The sequence below is a fragment of the Tenrec ecaudatus genome, chromosome 15, assembly GCF_050624435.1.
Source record: "Tenrec ecaudatus isolate mTenEca1 chromosome 15, mTenEca1.hap1, whole genome shotgun sequence".
Taxonomy (NCBI): Eukaryota; Metazoa; Chordata; class Mammalia; order Afrosoricida; family Tenrecidae; genus Tenrec; species Tenrec ecaudatus.
This window is the reverse complement of record NC_134544.1, coordinates 44,415,824-44,430,467: the sequence shown is the minus strand read 5'-3', so window position 1 is coordinate 44,430,467 and position 14,644 is coordinate 44,415,824. Positions and strand designations below refer to the sequence as shown.

Below are 14,644 nucleotides of genomic sequence, written 5' to 3'. Positions count from 1 at the left end.
CAAGAAGATACACCTGTTCTAGCCAGCAACTTCAGGTCAAATTCCCAGAGAGAGAAAAGCTACATCTGTATTACTATGAGGGAGCCTTGAAGGTACTTACTCCCTTCACTTCATAGAAGCCGAGGAAGCTCAGAGCCTTCAGGAATACATTATGTTGTACCTGACAAGGAATGAAACAAGGCACAGATGAGGGAGAGATCCAGATGGATGAACTTAAAGCACAACCCCTACTTTTCATTATTGAGCAGAATATGCAGTAGATCCAGACATTCATGTGTGGCCTAAGAAGGAACAAAGAAGTGACCAGTGGAATTGCTGATTGTGGGATGGCGAGATGTCATGGAATTCAAGACAGGGAGGGCACCTACGGGGACTTGGGCGATGGGAGCCAGCACGGTACGCAACACCTCTATAAACAGTCAGTTGCTCTTCAGGGGACCCCAGGCCTCAGAGTCAGAAGTAGGGAGGGTGCAGAAGACCTGCCTCTATAAGAATTAGAGTTCCTCATCAGTTCCCTGTTGCTAAAGGTCCCTGGAAGCTCGCTCCAACACCACATGTATTAAGATGCCATTTCAGAGAAGGGAAAGAGAGGAAATTGAAATTGGGGCATTTGCTTGAAGGAGATTTCATAAATGGAAAAGGACAGAAATTATATGAAGTACATGTGGGAGTCCCCTGCCTTTCTTCGCTAGCTGTGTTAGTCCAGATTGACTAGAAAAACAAATCCAGGGAAACTCGTGTGAGAGAGCTTTATATCAAAAAGTAATTGTGTAGTAAGAAAACATCCCAACCCAGTCCAGATCAAGTCCAATATTAGCCCATAAATCCGATACTAGTCAAAAATTGCTCTTCAGACTCACAAAGCACATGCAATGATGCAAAACTGAGAAAGATCACCGGCTGGTAGGTGCAAAGTCTTGTGGATCCAATGGAAGGGGACCCATCTTCAGGGCTCTGGCTGCCATCAGCATGGCTCCATGTAGCTTGTCAACAGGAATGTGAAGCCAAGAGAGAGTGTGCATCCTGTCTCCAAGGAAGAAAGGAAGTTCCCAGAATCCTCACGAGAAGTCCACGCCCAAAAGGAAGCATCATCAGGTTAAGTGCTGTTTGACAGGCTAGACTGCACCCCTTCACTCATAATACTCTCAAGTTGACACCAGATGATGTAACTACAACACTAGCCTTGGCAAAAGGGCCCCACAACTAAGGTTAGATCGGTGATGGAATATTCAAGAAGTCTATATTTACTTGCTTATTTGAAGATTCCATTTTCAGAATGCTAATACCTAGCTGACACCAACTGTCTACATAATATGTGTTTTAAAATCAAGGGAGAAAAGGGAAAATATTAAAAGGAAAATTGTGGAACTGATTATATATAGATGGACAAGAAATTATTATATACATATAAATAATAAAACTTACTGTTTTAATAAATGGGTGTTATTCCTCTTTCAAAATTATTAAGGGAGAGGACAAAATCAGAATTACAATGAAATTATCATCTAAATTGCCTTTTCTCTTACAGTAGAAAATATACTTAATAGCTTATCTATTCACATAGTCTCAGGACAAAGTCTGACAATATAACTTATTCTGCAATCTTTCTTTACATCTTTTGGATTATTGGTTGTAATGATGGGAAAATTATGCTTATTTAATGATTATTGTTCTAATGATGAAACACAGCTTCAGGTATTTCTATTTTTCAACAGAAAGGTAGCTTTCTTTGTTGACTCCAACATTTCCTCAGTTGTCAGTACTATTTATGTGACAGTTTCTGATAACTGGAGAGAAATTAGCACCCAATCACACAACTGAGTACTTAAGAAAACCTGATGCCAAATAATCATACACTATTCCCTGGCGTATAAATGTGTTTTTGATATATGGAGAAGCTCCTTATATATAAACAGAAGTTTGTTAGGTCAGTTTCTAATTTACCTATAAGATAACTTCTAAGCTTCTCTTACCTAGAAATAGGCGTCTCTCTGAGAAGTTCACCTCCTCTAATTTAACTCTGACAACAGGACCTCCACATGTCCAGCTCCAGGACCAATGAATTCAACGTGGGTGGCACCCTCTCCTATGAGAACGGTACCCCCTGGAGTTGGCAATGCAGTGGTACTAACTGAGCATCTCCTCCCCTTTGTGCCCAAATTGCTTCATTCTCATCCCGACCTTGCTTGCTTTCCCATCACCTTTATTTTCCATTTCCTCAAACTCCTGCAGACAACTGGGATTTCTGCGGATTCCTGATCCTTTTGAGGACTCTTGTGACCTACGTTACTACCATTCAGGTCATCCAACCCCTCTGTGACTGCCCAGGACTCCCTCTGACACAATGAGAACCCCGGGAATCTGACTGCTGCCCTTCCAGTCCTTCACAAAAATTTTGTGTGGAAATCCAAACACGTTTAGTTATCAGATGAGCATTGGCCATTTTATACTCAAATTGTTGCACCCAGCTAACTTTGAAAGCAGACCAATGACCAAAGAAAGTCTCATTATAAAGTGTCATGTATTAGGAAATGCCAAGCTCCAAGTTTCTGAGTAAGATTTTCAAGGTACCGACAACAGAATATATGGTAACTTAATAGTTCTGCTTCTTTGCTACATAAGTATTTAAATCTAAGATTATTTCAAATTCACTTACTAAAGAAATTAGATGAATCATCACAATTAATTTGGCAAGCAAAGACAGCCATCTGTCTCAAGTGAGATGACAAATTTTCTAATAAATTGAATAAACACTGGAGTAAGACAGGAGCACATCCTGGTCCGGCCACTGCGGCTCAGTGTGACGGGGCGGTTTGCGTGGAATCATTTTGAACATAAATCTTGTGAGACTGCTTCATTAAGCCATGATTGCACAAAGAGTGCTGTTGAATTCCCGACCTGGGAAAAATGGTAATTCAGTGAATTTCCGAATGGAAGAAGTCAAGTTACCAGATCCTATCACTGAAGGCCAAGTACAAATGAAAACTATCTCTCTGTGGACCCTTACATTCATTGTAGAATGATGGAAGACACTGGCAGTGATTACCTAACACCCTGGCAGCTGTCTCAAGTGGTTGATGGCAGAGGTATTGGAATTATAGAAGAAAGCAAACCCACAAAACTTACCTAGGGTGATTTTGTGACTTCATTCCATTGGCCCTGGTAAACCAAGGCTATTCTGGATGGAAATCTCCTTGAAAAGGTAGACTCAAAACTTGTGGATGGGCACCTTTCCTACTCTCTTGGAGGGACAGGAATGCCCGGTTTGACTTCCTTGATCGGGATACAAGAAAAATGGTACATAACTGCTAGATCCAATCAGATAATGGTTGTCGGTGGGACTGCTGGTGCTGTGGGTCTTTGGCAGGGCAGATTGGCCATTTGCTGGGCTGTTCCCGAGTGGTGGGAATTTGTGAGACAGCTAAGAGGTGCCTCTTTTTGAGCGCAGAACTGGGTTTTGATGGAGCAATTAATTATAAAAGGGGGAGCATGGCAGAACAACTCGGGGCCTGTGCTCAGCCGGAGTGGATGTCTACTTTGGCAATGTTGGGGGTGACATCGCTGAAACAGCCACATCATCCTGTGTGGTCCAATTTCCCAGTACAACAAGGATGTGCCTTATCCTCCCCCACTGGCCCCTGATATAGAAGCAATCCAGAAAGAAGACAGCATCACAAGGGAAAGGTTTGTGGTGTTAAACTATAAGGACAGGTTTGAGCCTGGCATTGTGCAGCTGAGCCAATGGTTTAAAGAAGTCAAAATAAAGATCAAAGAAACTATACGACACGGGAGCTGCATTCCAGGCTTTGGTGACAGAAGGTAACATTGGAAAGCAGACTGTAGGCTCTGGTAGAGCAGTCATCCAGGAAGTCACGCTGATTTCTCCCCATTTTGTACAAACATTTCTCAAGATACAGTTACCAAAGAAACACATCCCATTTTAAATTTGGTGTGGATAATTCTGATTTTAAATAGTAGCACAGGTTATGGGAACATAGGTTGAAATCAATGTGTTTAGTTTTCTTTTTCTTTGCTAAAACTATTTCAAAAATTTTATTAGATATCCTAAAGCCACTATAGGTTTGATGCAATTCTTTATGAATCTTATAAAATGGGACATAAGAAATTATTTTTTAATTTGGAATAATAGAATGCTTACGACAGAACTTTTTAGCTCAGATCTTTTTCTATAACGCTAATATTAAAATTGAACATTTTGTAGCAGTAAGTGTCAAGCTTATTTGAATAGCCCTAGCCCTCCTGGGGAAGCCAATCTTGGCAGAATTTCAAAACAGCCAAACAAGATCATTCTTTCTTTTTGAGATTTGTCTGTATCTTCCAGCTGTTGAATCACATAATTTGTACTTCCCCATTAAATGGGATTTACCCTCTGATTAGTAAAGAAAAAAATTGAATAAACAATAATTTGTTTATTTGTTTATATGACTATGGGATTAGCAAAATGGTCTGTTTCACAGCATGAAAAATAAAGATGCAGCTTACTTAGTTATGGGTTATTGATATTCACATTAAATTAAATGGAAGCTCTATTGTTCTCAAACTAAAAATGTCCTTAGCAAAAATAAAGTCACTGGTTGTACACTGGTGCAGATAGGAACTGGAGGCACAGGGAATCCAGGGCGGATGATACCTTCAGGACCAGGGGTGTGAGGGGCGATGCTGGGAGAGTGGAGGGTGAGTAGGTTGGAAAGGGGGAACCGATTACAAGGATCTGCAAGTGACCTCCTCCCTGGGGGACGGACAACAGAGAAGGGCGTGAAGGGAGACGCCGGATAGGGCAAGATATGACAAAATAATAATCTATAAATTATCAAGGGCTCATGAGGGAGGGGGGAGCAGGGAGGGAGGGGAAAGAAAAAAGAGGACCTGATGCAAAGGGCTTAAGTGGAGAGCAAATGCTTTGAGAATGATTAGGGCAAGGAATGTACAGATGTGCTTTATACAATTGATGTATGTATATGTATGGATTGTGATAAGAGTTGTATGAGCCCCTAATAAAATGTTTAAAAAAATAAAAATAAAGTCACTGATCATTGTCTGAAAACTGATAACTGCAAATCATAATGTTTAAATGGTCTTCAGTTACTTTAGTAGGGAGCCCACATCCAATTTAAAATAATGCCGGTCCTCTCTACACCCCTATTTTCAAATTTCCTTTCTTACATTATAGAAATTTTATTTTTAATATGGTATATTTTTGTTAAGACTTCATATTGTATTCTCATAAGACACATTCCTACTATTTACAACACCTCAAGATTCTAGAAGAACACTAAACTACGTGTATAGTTTTCTCATCATTTACAATTGGGGAGATTGTTTTGCATAAATAATCTCAGTCTCAGAAAAGACCTTTCATACAAAAATAATTGACCTTTAAAAATAATGAAAACGGAGAAATATCATTGAGCCTGCCTTATATGTCCCTAAGTAAACAGAAGCTGGCTCTGAACTAGACAATATTCACGAGGAAAAAGCCCTTTGTAATATACAAGCCCTTTTCCTGCCTTTCCAAAATTCAACTCAGGCTAGTCCTCTCATTTCTGATACATGTCCCTATTTCCAGAAACCACACAAACTACCACATCCACAGATGTAGAATGATTTTTGAGAACTGAGCCAATTATAATTCAAATTGCTTTATCTAAATCTCTACCTCAAATTCCCCAGTGTCCACTCAAATGAAAAGCTAAACAGGACTGGCCCCATTCTGAGGGTTTAATTGACCCTTGTACCAGCCCTTATAATACTCCTGTTATTGCAGTTTAAAAGAAAATAGGGCTGCATGAAGTTCATCAATCAAATCCTTCAAAAGACCAAAAAAGAAATCACAGGATCAACATTAATAGTAGGAGACATCAATAAACCACTCTCTGAGAAAGACAGATCAGTAGGAAAGAAACTCAACCAGGAGGCTACAGAACTAAAATCTACAATTGAACAACTCAACATGATAGACATATTCAGAGCTCTCTACCCAACGGCAAAAAAAAAAAGAAATGAAATTCACATTCTTTTTTAAAGTGCACATGGCACATATTTGACCACATGCTGGGACAGAAGTTATGCTTGAGTAAATTCAAACCTATAGAAGTTACCCAGACTTCCTTCTCTGATCACTCCACCATAAAGTTGGAAATCAACAAAAAGACCAAAGAAACAAGGGCAAACACTTGGAGGATGAATAACATTTCTCTTCAAAATGAATGGGTACTGGCCCAAATGAGAGATGAAATGAAGAAGTTTCTAGAAACTAATGAGAAAGAACCAAACTGAAACCGATGGGGTATGGCAAAGGCAGTAATCACAGGATGTTTGATGATGATAAATGCACATGTGAAGATGGAAGAGAAACTTATGGTCTATAACAAAACCTTCAGCAGTTGGAGCAGAGTCAATAGAACAATCCTACTAGCAAAAGAGAAGAAATGATAAAAATCAGGACAGAAATAAACAATTGGGGAAACAATGCAAAAATTCAACACAGTAAAAAACTGGTTCCTCGGAAGGATTAACAGAATCAATAAATTCTTGGCAAAAACCTAACAAAACATAGGAAGGACCAGACATCGATATCCAAAGTGAGGGATGAAAGAGGAGGAATTACAACAGACCTTACTGAAATTAAAAGACTAATTACACCATAATATGAAGGTCTGTACTCCAATGAATATATCAACCTCGGAAGATATTGACAAATACTTGGAAAAACAAACCCTCCTCAGCTTATTGCATGTAGATGTCAAGAACCTGAACAGACCCATAGCAAAAACAAGGAAATAAATAAGGTTATCAAGGAACTACCAACTTTAAAAAGTCCTGACCCAGATGGGCTTCACAGGAAAATCCTACCAAGCATTCAGGAAACAGTTGAAACCAATTCTACACAAGCTCTTCCAGAACGTAGAAAAGGACAGTAAACTCCCAAGCACATTCTATGAAGTTAGCATAACACTGATGCCAAAACCAGGCAAGGGTCCCACAATAGAGAACTACAGACTGATATCACTAATTAATATTGATCCAAGAACCCTTACCAAAATTTGGTCAATAGAATACAAAGGTATATAAAATGAACAATTCATCATAATTACATGGGATCCATACTCTCTTTGCTTCACATTTCTGATGACAAGCCAGATGGAGCTATGCCGATGGAGCCATGGCCCTAGAGCTAGAGGAGCCACGTGGAGACCCATGCCGGTGCTGAGATGCTTCCACCATCATTAAATACACAAGATTTTCCACCCACTGGCCTGTGATCTTCCTACATTCAGCATCTTATATGTGTTACAAGAGCCTGAAGAGGAATTTATAGACCAAGTGGAGACCCCAAACCCACCCGTAAGATAATTGGACGATCCCTCACAGAAGGATCACATGGAAGGGATGATATATCCAGGGTGCAGTGTAGCAATGATGAAAAACATATAACGACCCTCTAGTCATTTAACATTTCCTCCCCTATGATGGTCTTTGTTCTGACTCTTAAATCTTGTTTGACCTGTGCAAGTTCATTAGTGTAATTAAGATTGTTCCATGCATGGAAGCCAAGAAGATAACGCTTCAGAAAGAGTTAAGGAAATAATGATTCCTTGAGGGTACAGGAAGAATCGGGGAGGATTGGATAATCCCTCTGGAGGGGAATTAGCAGTGAGGATTGGATAACCCCTCTGGAGGGGAATTAGCAGTGAGGATTGTATAACCCCTCTGGAGGGGAATTAGCAACGAGGATTGTATAACCCCTCTGGAGTGGAAGAAATAATGGAATTGTAGGCGAATGGACACATTGGATGGTGTAAGATACAGAAAATAATAATAATATATAATATAATAACAATAGATCAGAGTGGGGGCACCTTGGAGGAGGGAGGAGATAAAGGGGAGCTGACATCAAAGAATTCAAGTAGAAAGAAAATGTTTTGAAACTGATGGTGGCAGCTATTGTACAATTGTGCTTCATTTAATTGAATCATGAATTGTTATAATATATGTAAGAGCTCCCAATAAAACGATTTAAAAGATAATAAAAAATAAAAGAAAATAGGGGCTGGAGATTTGTTCAATATTTGCTCACAATCAATCATATTGTTATTCCTAGGTTTCCAACAGATCCAAATCCTCATTTATTATGTTCCAATGTCACTTCAGATTTTATGGTTATTGATCTTTGCAGCACCTTTTTTGGTATTCTTGTGCATTCTGAAAGTTAATATTTGTTTGCTTTTAACTGGGGAAAGAAACAATATACATAGACTTTAATGCCGCAAAGATCTACTGAATATCCCACCCTAATTTTTTCTCAGATTTGTATGTTAATTTCCAGTTTTTATAATTTTCAAACAAATCCATATGTCTACAATTGTGTTGATAATTTGCTGGTTTGCTGGTTTTGCTTCCTTGATTTGGAGACAGCATAGCTTTATTAAAACATCATTTTACTACTCGTAGATATAAAGATTCCAAAGAAAAATTACAATTAGCTCAATCCCTGTTAAGTAAGTACTTGGGCCTCCTAATTACTGGAGTTGCAATTATTTGAATACAGCAAGAGAATCCTGTCTGGTTTAGAACAGGATGCGCACACTTTTTCAGCATGCGAGCTACTTATAAAATGATCAAGTCAAAATGATCTACCAACTACAAAATATAAAACATATATTTGTTTTTATTTATTTATTACATTTATTCATAAATGCATTGGGAATTCTTTATATACATGTTTAGGTACCTTGCATAACTGCATGAGTCCATATTGCAAAACACAACACAATTAACTATGTACAGGGAAAGATATGACAAAATAATAATTTATAAATTATCAAAGGCTCATGAGGGAGGGGGCAGCGGGGAGGGAGGGGAAAAAAAGAGGACCTGATGCAAAGGGCTTAAGTGGAGAGCAAATGCTTTGAAAATGATGAGGGCAAAGAATGTACAGATGGGCTTTACACAATTGATGTATGTGTGGATTGTGATAAGAGTTGCATGAGTCCCTAATAAAATGTTTTTAAAAATTAATCTTGCTAATACTGCAGCCTAGCAAGCTGCCCCTCAAGTTATCCTGTACCCACTGTGAATAGAGGGCCTCCCCAAATTGTCTACTCCTAACTCCAACCTTCATAAACTAACTTCAGAAAGACTTTTAAAACACTGACAGTTAATCCAAACAGATAAAATTAAGGCCTGGAAGAAAGTAGGTTTCTATCAAAGTCATGCCTCTAAGCTGTGGATTGAGCCTAATAAGAACTCTGCCTTCCTGAATTTTCTGCATATTCCTATCAGGCAAACCTTACATGAAGGTTGCTTTATGAAATGTGATACGATCAGACCATAAAAACAAAACAAAAACATTGATGAGTGAAACTTTCTGACACTGACTCTCGTGTCTTGTTTGCCCTCACTAAGATTCTGGAAAACACATTAAAGTTGTGCTTGGACAATGCGCTTACTTCTGTACCTTTGCTTAAATGATAAATACATTTTATTCAGATTCCACCCTCAAATGGTTACCAATATGTATTAATAATGAATGGTAGATTTTCATATTTGGTCAAATGCTCCCTTTCTGTCATCCTACTGCAGCCTTTGTAACAAAGCAACATCTTGAAAACATCACACCCACCTACGGAGCGCCAAAATTCTTCATCCAAGATCTCTGTGACGTGTTTCCCATTGTCAAGGCCTAAATTCTCCCTACCATGCTCAGTTTTCTGGTCTAGAACAGAGAACCCAAAAAACAAAGCTTTCTGAAAATTTTAATATATCTAGAAATAAAGTTCTTCCTTTAGTTTTTTAGAATCTGAGGTCTATTCTATTTGGATCTCATAGACTTATGCCCTATAAAATAATTACTGAGAGACCCACGGTCCTTTCTTTTTTTTCTTTCCTCTTTTCTTTTTTTTACATTTTATTAGGAACTCATACAACTCTTATCACAATCCATACATATACATACATCAATTGTATAAAGCACATCCATACATTCCCTGCCCCAATCATTCTCAAGGCATTTGCTCTCCACTTAAGCCCTTTGCATCAGGTCCTCTTTTTTTTCCCTCCCTCCCCCCTCCCTCATGTGCCCTTGGTAATTTATACATCGTTATTTTGTCATATCTTGCCCTATCCGGGGTCTCCCTTCGCCCCCTTCTCTGCCGTCCCTCTCCCAGGGAGGAGGTCACATGTGGATCCTTGTAATCAGTTCCCCATTTCCAACCCACTCACCCTCCACTCTCCCAGCATCGCCCTTCGCACCCTTGGTCCTGAAGGTATCATCTACCCTGGATTCCCTGTACCTCCAGCCCTCATGTGCACCAGTGTACAGCCTCTGTCCTATCCAGCCCTGCAAGGTAGAATTCGGATCATGGTAGTTGGGGGGAGGAAGCATCCAGGATCTGGGGGAAAGCTGTGTTTTTCATCGGTACTACCTCGCACCCTGACTGACCCATCTCCTCTCCTAAACCCCTCTATGAGGGGATCTCCATTGGCCGACGCTTGGACCTTGGGTCTCCACTCTGCACTTCCCCCTTCATTCAATATGGTACACACACACACACACACACACACGCATATATATACATATACACACATATATCTTTTTTTTTTGCATGATGCCTTATAACTGGTCCCTTTGGCACCTCATGATCGCACTGGCTGGTGTGCTTCTTCCATGTGGGCTTTTTTGCTTCTGAGCTAGATGGCCGCTTATTCACCTTCAAGCCTTTAAGACCCCAGACACTATATCTTTTGATAGCCGGGCACCATCAGGTTTCTTCACCACTTTTGCTTATGCACCCATTTGTCTTCAGCGATCCTATCATGGAGGTGTGCAGCCAATGATATGATTTTTTGTTCTTTGATGCCTGATAACTGATCCCTTCGGGACCACTCGATCACACAGGCTGGTGTGTTCTTCCACGGTCCTTTCTTGTGTTGCGTATACTTACACTAACCTAGTGCCAGATGAATTATTGAAGTAGTTCCAGTCTTTAACACAATATTCTCATGAAGATCTTTCTCAATCTTTTGACAAACAGAAACCAGACTCCTAAAGTCTGCCTAACAGGAGCCTGTCTATATTGAGAGACACCAAAGAGAAGACTCACGAGAACTTTACTGAAAAGGGCTATACTTATTCCTATTCATTAGATTCTAATGAGATGGGTTGACATGGTGGCTGCAACAATAGACTCAAACTTAACAGTTGTGAGGATGTTGCAGGATCAGGCAGGTGGCATGCTGTTGTTGGGTGCTATGAGTTGGAACAGTTTATTGACACCTGTTGGGCTTCAATCCACAAGGTGAGCAGTTTGAAACCACCAGCTGCTCCACTGAAAAAGATGGGGCTTTCTATTCACATGAACAATGACCGTCTCAGGAACTCACAGGGGGAGTTGTTGCTACCCTGTCCTGTAGGGTCACTATGAGTAGGCATCCGCTCAAAGGCAATGAGTTTGGTTCTAAAAGCAGCAGTAATGTACTTATTCCCCTTCACCAATCCATGGATGACAAACAAACAAACAAAATCACCATTGAGTCATTCCAACTCAGCATTTCTAAAGGCCAGCATAGAACTGTCCCATAGGGTCCCCAAGGCTGTAAATCTTTACAAAAGCATACTGCTACATCTTTCTCCCATGGAGGGGCCACTGGCCTTTTGATTAGTTGCTTGCTGCTTCACCATTGTGCCACCAGAACTTGCAGCAGCTAAATTAAAGAGCATGCAATCTTGAAGTCATTTGTCACTGCTGAGACAGACCCCTCTTTGGACTAGCCAACCCATTAGAGAATTAAAAATTGCATTTAAACACCTATGTGGCCAGATGTAGATGATACCCGGGGCAGTTGGTTGATCCAAGATTCTGGACCAGGCATTTTTCTTTTACCTTTGTTACAGTTATGCAGTCTTGTCTCTACTAATGTTTTCCTAGACAAGGGAGATGAATAGGCTCATGATTTTAAAAGATTGTATTATTGGATATGTGGTACCCTTACAACTTCAAGTCAATCCTGTCTTTTGTTGTGGTTCTCTCCCTAGGGGATCTGATTGGGTTACTCTTTCCTCTGGTTACAAGAACAAGGGAGAAATAATTTATTACTACAAGAAACCACTACCACTAGAATTTGCATTCAATTCTCACCATAGCCCAAGAAGGTAACAATGTTTCATTGGCCTCTTTTCAGATCTGAACAAAACCCAGGCCATAATTTAACTTTCATTACTTAATTAACATTCATTCTTTACTAAATAAAGTCAAAAGAGTGCTAACTAAAGAATCTTCAAAACTCACAATTTTTTTGTATTATAGGTCCATATCGACCACTGTGGGACAGACTCAGCTGGTTAACTTGACAAGCATTGAAGCTTTGTCAGGACCTCTCCTTTGTTGGGTAAAGTCTAACCACACCTATATTAATAACCCAGATATCATATGACCTATGAGATGGCTTCCAATGTCTGAATGTATATAACCTTACAGTGTCTGAATGTGCTAAAGATTAGTTTGCCAGTGACTGGCTACAAGTCTCAAGATCTATTAGGTAGCTCCTTTTGATAACATTTGGCTATGTGGAACCAACTTTGGCCCTGGCTTTCACCAGAGTAGATGTGAAGATGCACTCTAGGCCTGAGCTGGACTGAAGGATGTATTTTAAGCAAACTCTCTTTAACAGCTAATGTACCTAATTAAGAGATGGGTAGTCTCAATCAATGTTTCATTGGCTTGATAATGTATTTGTACCTCAGCAAGGACTTGAAAATGTTATGGCACATGTAAAACTATCAACCAAATATATACAAACTTCCCTAAGTGTCATGACTTCAAGAAAAGCGATACCAAAATAGAAATGATGAGAAAAGTAGTCCACCAAAATATCATGGTCCTTACTTCTCACCTTAGCCCAAGAAGTTGCCTGTGCTTTAATAAGATTGGATTTATGACAGATTCCTGATAATAGTGATAATACTATATAATAATCATGTGACATGTGATTTCTTTTTTTAAATATATATTTAAAACAATTTATTAGGGGCTCATACAACTCTTATCACAGTCCATACATATACATACATCAATTGTATAAAGTACATCTGTACATTCTTTGCCCTAATCATTTTCTTTTTTCTTCTCTTTTCTTTTTTTACATTTTATTAGGGACTCATACAACTCTTATCACAATCCATACATATACATACATCAATTGTATAAAGCACATCCATACATTTCCTGCCCCAGACATGTGATTTCTTATCAAGAATTTTCATTCAGAAAGAAAATTAAAAAAACAAAGACTCCTGTCCCTTCCTTAGTTGATATTATAAGTAATTGGTTTCATTAAGGGGTAAGGGGTAAGAAAGAAGAAAATCATATCATGTGTGCTCACCTCCATGATACGATCACTGAAGACAAGTGGGTGCATAAGCAAATGTGGTGAGAAAGCAGGTGGTGCCTGGCTATCAAAAGATATAATGTCTGGGGTCTTAAAGGCTTGAAGGTAAATAAGTGGCATGTGGCTCAGAAGCAACAAAGCCACATGGAAGAAGCACACCAGCCTGTGAGATCACGAGGTGTCAAAGGGATCAAGTATCAGGCATCATCAGACAAAAAAAATGTTACCACAGTGAATGAAGGAGGGGGAGTGCGGAGTGGAGACCCAAAGCCCATTTGTCAGCCACTGGAGATCCCCTGCCAGAGGGGTCTCAGGGAGGAGATGAGCCAGTCAGGGTGCGATGTAGCAATGATGAAAAATACAACTTTCCTCTAGTTCCTAAATGCTTCCTCCCACCCCCCACTATCATGATCCCAATTCTCCCTTGCAAGTCTGACTAGACCAGAGGATGTATACTGGTACAGATAGGAACTGGAAACACAAGGAATCCAGGGGGGATGATCCCTTCAGGACCAGTGGTATGAGTGGTGATACTGAGAGAGTAGAGGGAGGGTGGGTTGGAAAGGGGGAACCAATTACAAGGATCTACATGTGACCTCCTCTCTAGGGGATGGACAACAGAAAAGTGGGTGAAGGGAGACATCGGACAGTGCAAGATATGACAAAATAATAATTTGTAAATTATCAAGGGTTCATGAGGGAGGGGGGAGCGGGGAGGGAGGGGGAAAAATGAGGAGCTGATGCCAGGGGTTTAAGTGGAGAGCAAATATCTTGAGAACGATGAGGGAAATGAATGTACAAATGTGCTTTTCACAACTGATGTATGTATAGATTGTAATAAGAGTTGTATGAGCCCCTAATAAAATGATTTTTAAAATGTACGTCCTCAGAAGCCATCTATAGGGTTGGAATCAATGCAGGGTTTTTTAAGGGATGGCAGGGGGTGGAGGGAATGGTGAAAAAGGAGAGAGAGCGCAAAATTACTAAAATTCTGAGGTAAGTTCAGCACTAGATGCCACTATCTTTCTTACACAGTTTTCCACCATTTCTCCCCTAGAATTATTAATAATAAATGTCAACTATTTGCTCTTAAACCTTTAGTCAGCCAACTCCTCCTTTGAGAGCTGTTCTTCATTGCTAACTGGCTGCAAACCAAAACCCTCTTCCATCAAGTCGATTTGAACTCAGAGCCACCTTATGTCAGGTTCTGAAGCTTCAAGTCTTGACAGTAGGAGAT

General features: G+C 39.8%; 1 pseudogene; it reads left to right on the top strand.

Moving 5' to 3' along the window:
* Positions 1 to 2,864: 2,864 nt before the first annotated feature.
* Positions 2,865 to 3,944, top strand: LOC142428124 (prostaglandin reductase 2-like; annotated as a pseudogene).
* Positions 3,945 to 14,644: the final 10,700 nt, after the last annotated feature.